This window comes from Micromesistius poutassou (assembly GCF_964030765.1).
Source record: "Micromesistius poutassou genome assembly, chromosome: 8".
Taxonomy (NCBI): Eukaryota; Metazoa; Chordata; class Actinopteri; order Gadiformes; family Gadidae; genus Micromesistius; species Micromesistius poutassou.
Window position 1 is genome coordinate 6,536,808 of NC_140278.1, and position 7,500 is coordinate 6,544,307.

At 43.8% G+C, this 7,500-nt stretch overlaps 1 protein-coding gene across 1 annotated transcript in view; it reads right to left on the bottom strand.

Moving 5' to 3' along the window:
• Positions 1 to 7,500, bottom strand: part of col14a1a (collagen, type XIV, alpha 1a) — a gene marked incomplete at its 5' end in the record, with an annotated part of 103,787 nt that overhangs the window by 79,920 nt on the left and 16,367 nt on the right. The window lies entirely within an intron of this gene.

The following is a 7,500-nucleotide window of genomic DNA, read 5'->3' on the forward strand; positions in this document are numbered from 1 at the left end:
GAACACCCGGATGTTTTTCTCAGAGTTCTTAAGGTTAACTAAAAATTGGACGTAGATGATAAAGTTGTTTTTCCCAAACTCAAACTCGGGGTTAAATGGGGATATGAATCAGGTGAACCGTGATATATAAGTTCATAAATATTCATTGTAAATGTTATCTCATCTTAACCCTGTGTTCCAAGACAGGTCAAAAGAGGAGAAAACATGTTCATACATTCAGATATAATTCGTTTTTTTGCTTTTCTTCAGGAGGCAACAGCTATGCACTCCATAGGTTTCAGGTCCTCTGTGTTACAAAATACAAACAAATGACTACTTTCACCATACAATAGCATAAATGATGTACATTATGCATAGAAAGAGCTTGATTATAGAAACCACCACAGACTGGAACTATTATGCGAGCCAGAACACTGGAGGAATTCTGTCCCGCCTGAGTCTTCCATCTGGAGAAGAGGAGGGCTTAATGGCAGTGGTGAGGCAATTAGAATGGAAACAGGGTACTTCTCACAGAACAAACACCTACACCATTTCACCATTATACTCAAAGAAAAGCGGCGCTCGGGAAAAACAAATCACAGAGGCAGAATAATAGCCGTGTGTTCTCCTTATAGATATAATATGCTAACTTGAATTTATTAAAGGCATTTTTTAGCATTGTCATCTTTGAAACTGTAACCAGACCTCCCCCAAGCCCGCGCCATAATTAACAGTTTCAATTAAAAACATATATTTTATGACCAAGGCCTACTTCTTCAGACATACACTGTCAAATATTTCTGTTTAATGTTAAAACCTGAAACTTTACCATGTGCTCCAGATTTCAGTATAACTCAACGTGGGTGTTAAAGGTTCTGCTCACAAAGGAAGAAAGCTCATTTTTAATACCAATGCTGTGTTTTTTTTCAGAAAAGTAGAGGTCCACTAAGCTAGACTGTTCCCTTGAAACATCCACAGAGGCCGTGATTTATAACAGGTTACATCTGCCTCTTGTCACGTCCCTGCTCCGAAATTGGATTGCATATTTGGATGTTATTGCTTATACTGTTCATGCTAAAAAGAGATGTAGAATTACTCGTAAGTATCCTGGCAATATAAATGTTTGAAGTCACGGACAATGCCGAACTGTTGCTAGGGTAGTAATACATTTACATAATGGCGGGGCAGGGTTGAGTTTTGGGTGGTTACAAGAGAAGCAGAGCCCTGATTGGTTCAGAGCAGCAACGAGGCACACCTGTTCCGTGTCTACGTAATGATTTAACGATCGATATCTTTGACTATGTGGCTTTCCCTGGAGTAGCTTTAGGGTACCGACTTCAAAGAAACTAGAAAGCTTGAGAAATCCCTAGGCGACACAAACACAAAAGCCTATAGTTGTGCTGTTTAGCTAAAAAAAGTAAAGAAACTGCTTTTCAAACAGCTTAGTATGGGCCGGACGGTGTGCTTATCTTTCAGGGTTTTTTTTTTGCATTTGAACATAAGGAAAGCAAGGGAAGAGAAAATGAAGCAGAGAGAGAGAGAGAGGACAAAACCCAGAAGCCCATATGGTGAATGGAAGTTTATCTTGCTTGGTCGCTTCGATGAAATGGCAAAAAGCTGAATACCAAAGAAAGACTGAAAGAAAGAAACCTGAACAGAACCTTAACAGTTTGGTTTGAATGGTTTTGGTCGGTTTTGTTATTTCAACACACACACACACACACACACACACACACAAACACACACAGACACACACACACACACAAACATCCGACAGAAAAACACAAATGAGTTCCACACATGATGGTGAAATGTAGCGAAATGCATTACAACTGTCACAACCTCAGTCCCTTAAAAGTATACTTGTTTGTACAATTTCCCAAAACGCCAGAGGCATGCACATCTATGCACTGTTTTGAAGAAGAGAGGATAAATAAGGATCACACTGGTATGGCTCTTTAAGTCCTGAGAATATAAGTATTCAAATCTTGAGTCTTTCATCACCGATTCAGGCAACAGAAATTCACATTCACACGAGTTTGGGTATTACAACCGTTTACTGGGCATATTTGAAACTCTTTTATGACCTAGTAAAGGTAATGGAGAACCTCATGTCCTCGGTCAGTAGCGCCAGCACCCTTCCACAGTCCTCTCTTGTGTGAGACATGAGCTTTGGTGGAAAAGCCTCCACAAAACAATCCTCCGCTATGACACTAACTCAGACAGGCAGCTTGACAGGCTAATGCTTTGTTTGTGTGCAGGCTTTTAGGTGGCATGTTTTGATCAGACGTGTGGTGTGTGGACAGGGCCCACACAAACGGTGAACAATACAGGAGCTACTGTGGAGCTGATCCCTCTGCTTTACGCATACGGAGTCAAACCGAAAACACTTAACAGACAGAGCTGGCTTAAAATACAGACAGACGGGCTGCAGCAGATAGAGACACAGCCAAGTGACCATTTTTTGAATAGCTGTCTGGAAGCCACATTTCATTTTTAGTTTTTTTTTTTTTTTATCGTTTAATTTTTTTCTGCTACTGTTTCGTTGCTATGCTAACTAATATTAGGACCAAAGGCTAGCGAAGAAAAGCATAAATTGTTCTAATGAGGGATGGGCTGAGACTCACAGACAGACGGACACACGGCGGCAGACATGGAAACCGTGAAGCGGAAAAGCAGCCGGGGCGAAGAGGCAGCCAGCCAGTCCAACGTTGTGGCGGACAAACATGAAAGCGGACGTGAATGAGTGAATTAAATTATTCTAATTCTCTTTCTTCGCTTTCCATGCTATAAATAGAACACATGCTAACACACACACGCACACACACACACGCACGCACCGACAAACACACACGCAAGCACCCACACTACCCCCCCACTTCACCTCCACACACACACACACACACAGATGCATGTACACAAACAAATAACATGATGTCACACAAGCTTGCACGTCTCAAAAAAGTATGGACATACCAAAACATAAACATATGAACAGATTTGTGCAGGTTTGCACACATTAGATATCAAACACAAGCACATATATGCCTCCTCCTGACCAGAGAACAGACAGACCAGACTCATTAAAACCCTAGCTGATTGCTCTTTAATTCCTCACTTCTGGGATGTTTCTGTACCGTAACCACACAAACACACAAACACACACACGCAGGCACGCACACACAAACACACACACGCAGCCATTTAAGGACGCTGGTGCTCCCCCCCCCCCCCCTCTCTCTCTCTCTCTCTCTCTCTCTCTCTCTCTCCCCCCTCCCTCCCTCCCCTGACTCTTTTCCATCATCTCCCTTTCTGAGCGTGTTTCTTCATCCCAGCCACCGGTGATTTACGGCTGACCTCTGTGCAGCCGGGGATCAGGCCCAGTGTGCTGTCATTTCAATCTGCCCCTGGTTAACTTTTATTTCCCGGCGTCGCAGTGATTGTGTTTCAGAGTCTGGCTTTAACATTGACGACAGCGACAGGCATGCAGATGAGATGCAGCGGGCGGGCGGGCTAGGCTGCTAGCGTTACTGTGTGCAGTACTGCTGCGTCTCCTCCTGCTGTCAGAGAGACACCTTGTCTGCTCCCCGCCTTGTCCATCATCCTATACGGAGGGCTCGCGAAGGACGGGGAGATTATTCGTTCTTTGTTGAAGAATATTCTTTATAATTTTTCGTGGATTTTATTTATTTTATTGATGAAATGTATTTCATCCTATTTACAAAATACAATATGGCAATTCGTTTTTTTCAGGTGAATTTCCCTTTGGGATTAATAAAGTGGTATCAAATTTTGTATTATCTTAATCAACTCTCTTTATTTTTTCCTTTTCTTTCGCTTGTTTTCCTTGTTTTTAAACTTGAACACTTTTTTCAGTCTCAATATTTCCAATTAATTTGTAATGCAACATCGCACCATCACTTTTACCATTCCTCTTGGTAGAAACCCTGCATCTCCTCCATCTGCCTTGATTGCAACAGGTAGAGGCGGCCTCTTACAGGCCCCATAGACTGAGCTGTTCCATGGAGGTGTCTCATGATTCTCCCTGTCCTCATCACTCCCTTCCCTTCTCTAGAGCCACTTTCAAAACATTAAAATCTTTTTTACAAAAACAAATCTAATTTGTGACCCGTGCATTCTTTTTTTTTCTTTTACGGAAGCAGGATAATCATGTTACCTCACAGGAGTAGGCCTATTCCAGCCTGGCAGAACCTGGTACCCACTGACATGTGAAGTATAAAGGAAATATAAAGTGATTTGAATGGAATTGAATTAATGTGAGACTGTGGAACTCGCTGCAGCAGCGTAAATGTTATTTAAAGTGTAAGTCAACCGCAAAATCCCTTTTTCAGTTGAAAGTGGTTTGTTTTGGGTCTCTTGAAGACTGGATCTTGATATTTTTTGACTCAAATGTAAAAAGTTGTTGAATGGGGCTGGTTCTCTTTAAAAACAAGAAGATGGCTTCTTCCGGGCTAAAACGGTTTTCCAGAGTGGTCGTTTTTTACCGGTTGTGTGACGTGGGTTTGTACCATGTTCCACACCACCCTCACGGTTGCTCTCCTGGAAACCAACATGTCTTTACCAGTGGAGCGAACGCTCAGATCACATTGTTTGAAACTCATGTGCCGAAGTTTTCCTGCTAATACAGAGGTTTATTCACCCTTCAAATCGTTGGCGAGGGGCTGTGTATCGGATGGGGAGGAGCCTGAGGGATGCGTGTGAGGGAGCTGCTGTGAGGCGTCACCACAACTGAGTGACGTCCAGGTTCACTACACTGTTCCATGGGAGGAGCGGTTCAGTCGAGTGCTACAAGCTCCAGAGAAAAGCATTCTGGTGAATCGTGCACTCTGCCCTAGTGTGGGCATCCCGGTAGCCTGAGCACATGCTGGAACACACACACACACACACACACACACACACACACAGCCCCAACCAAGAGACACTTTGTGAGTGTGTGTGTGTGTGTGTGTGTGTGTGTGTGTGTGTGTCGGGGTGGGGGGGAGGAGGGATCCTAGTGTGGATCACTGACCTCCTCCATCGCTTGTTTACAAAACGCTAAAGCGTTTTACACTCGCTCCGTCCAATCACGTTACAGAGTAGGCGGGGTGATAGGGGGCCGTCTCAGCGCCCCCCCCCCCGACCGCCAATGACTCACCGGCGTCATAAAAGCGAACATCCGGGTTAGCTTATAGACAGGTCTGTCAGTGTGTGTGTGTGTGTGTGTGTGTGTGTGTGTGTGTGTGTGTGTGTGCGTGCGCGTGTGTGTGTGTGTGTGTGTTTATGTGTGCGTGCTTGCATTAGTGTGTGTGTGTGTGTGTGTGCGTTAGTGTGTGTGTGCGTGTGTTTGTGCGTGCGTGCATGCGTGCGTCAGTGTGTGTGTGTGTATGTGTGTGTGCGTGCATGCGTCAGTGTGTGTCATCCTCCGAGGTGGCGGGGGTAAGCCGACAGCTGTTTTTCACCTCGCTGTTTGATCTTTAATCCAAAGCCTTGTTGTTCCATTTCACTGAGAGACAGACAGACAGACAGACGGACGTGCGGGATGACAGACCCAAACGGCTGGTGCGTCACGCCAGCTCCTCTCTCTTACTTATTATAATTAATTATCTCTCTTATAATTATTTCTCTGTTCTGTTTCCTTTGCTAATGATGCAAGGCTCTCTTTAGTTTCCTTCCTTCTCTCTACCTGTCATCTCCGTAGTTTGTAATAATAAATTGCAAAGACGGGTGTGTTCACATAGTTCTCAGTGTAACTGCAAAGTGGGTCCCTATTTTGTTCTGTGTCTCACTAGCTCGTACCCTCACCGCTTGTGCAGGGAGGTGATGCAGAGGTCAGACTCAGGGTAGCTCCGAAAAGAGGCATTATTTCATGAACACACACAGACAGAAACAAACAAACAGCAAACTGTCAAACCGGGCCAGAAATGAAGGCCCGGTTTGACCTTAATTATGCGGAACACAGGGGAACAGAATTACCAATCAACACAGGAGACACACCCATACCACTAATGACACAGCCCTGTCCCCGACGTGCCTAGCCCAGGTCCTGACCTCCCTGTGTCATTAGTGTAACGTGTGTCACCTGTGCCAATCAATCATTCTGTTCACCTGTGTTCCTCATATTTGACTCCGGCCCAGTGTGTTGGTTCCTATTGCTCTATTGTCGGTTTGTTTCAGTGTGTGTTTTGTAAAGTAAAGCTCCCTTTCTCGCCTATCCCGAGTCTGAGTCTGAGTTCTGCTCTCGGGTTCACCTCCCCGTGCAAGCCGTGACACAGACAAGCCCAGTCTGTGTATTGTGTCATATATATTAGTGTTGTAAGACATATACCAACATAATGAACCCAATGCTCTCTCTAATGCTGGCCTCAGTGTTTAAGGTATAGGCCAATGGAGGAGGGGAGGTGTGAAATAAATAATAATAATAAAAGAAATAGCTGGGAGGAGAACATTGATTAGCTGTTGAGTGGATAATGGGACAGGGAACTTAATCATGGCCACATTAGTGACCGTGGATTAATTATAAAGTGATGACAATAAAGAGGACATTAAAATCAGCGCTAATTAACTAACAAGAAAAAGGTCTCACTCAAAGAAAACTAATCGAGTGTGTTCAGCATTCCCATTACGAAGGAATAACAAATAAAGTAGCCATCTGTTATGCTTTGTCTACCAGCTTTTTTGAACCCCATCCGGGGGGATCCAAGTTTTAAAGGGACTACATGTAGGATTCATAATTGCTAAAATCACTTCCAATTACAAAAATGTGAACAGGCTGTAAACAAAATGGCGTAAACAAAATGAGACCTCTAAGTCTGTTTTGTTACAGCCTGTTGGACGAAGAATATTTATATGAAATTTAATTTTCACATTTTCACCAATCACCCAACCTCCCCAAGTTTAAATACGATATACGTATGTTACCAAATATATGTTACCAAAATGACATGGACAGTGATAGAAATAGCCTTTAGACACATTCTGTGGATTATATTCAGTCTATTTCAGACTGCCTGGTAAATCCAAGTCCCTCACAGAAGCAAGCAGCCTCATATCCACCACATGTAGCAGACACACTCCACAGGACTCCACTTTAAACCAAACAACACTATCTGTAATTATTTCCCTTCGAAATTAGATAAAACACAGCTGGAAATGACTCAGGGCGGGAAATTCAGGGGGTGGAATTGTAAGTGGTAAAGTTAAACAGAATAATGTTTATGGGGTTGAGAAATAGGATGAAATGTACCACGAGCAGAAGTGAGCAAGGAAACAGGGGAGAGGGCTACACTGCACTTGGCCGCGACGCTCTTGGTCAATAAAGTAGAAGATGACAAGTGGGTCCCTTCTAAGAGAGATTAGTCCTGGAGTTACACTCATTCTTTTTAGCAGAAGTCATACAGCGCTGTCTCACCGCGGCGATTCATTGCTTTCGCAATTTATGTCTCAGACGGCCCTGGCATGAAAACAACCCAAGAAACCTTCACACGAATGGGGCTTTGTGTGTGTGTGTGTGTGTGTGTGCGT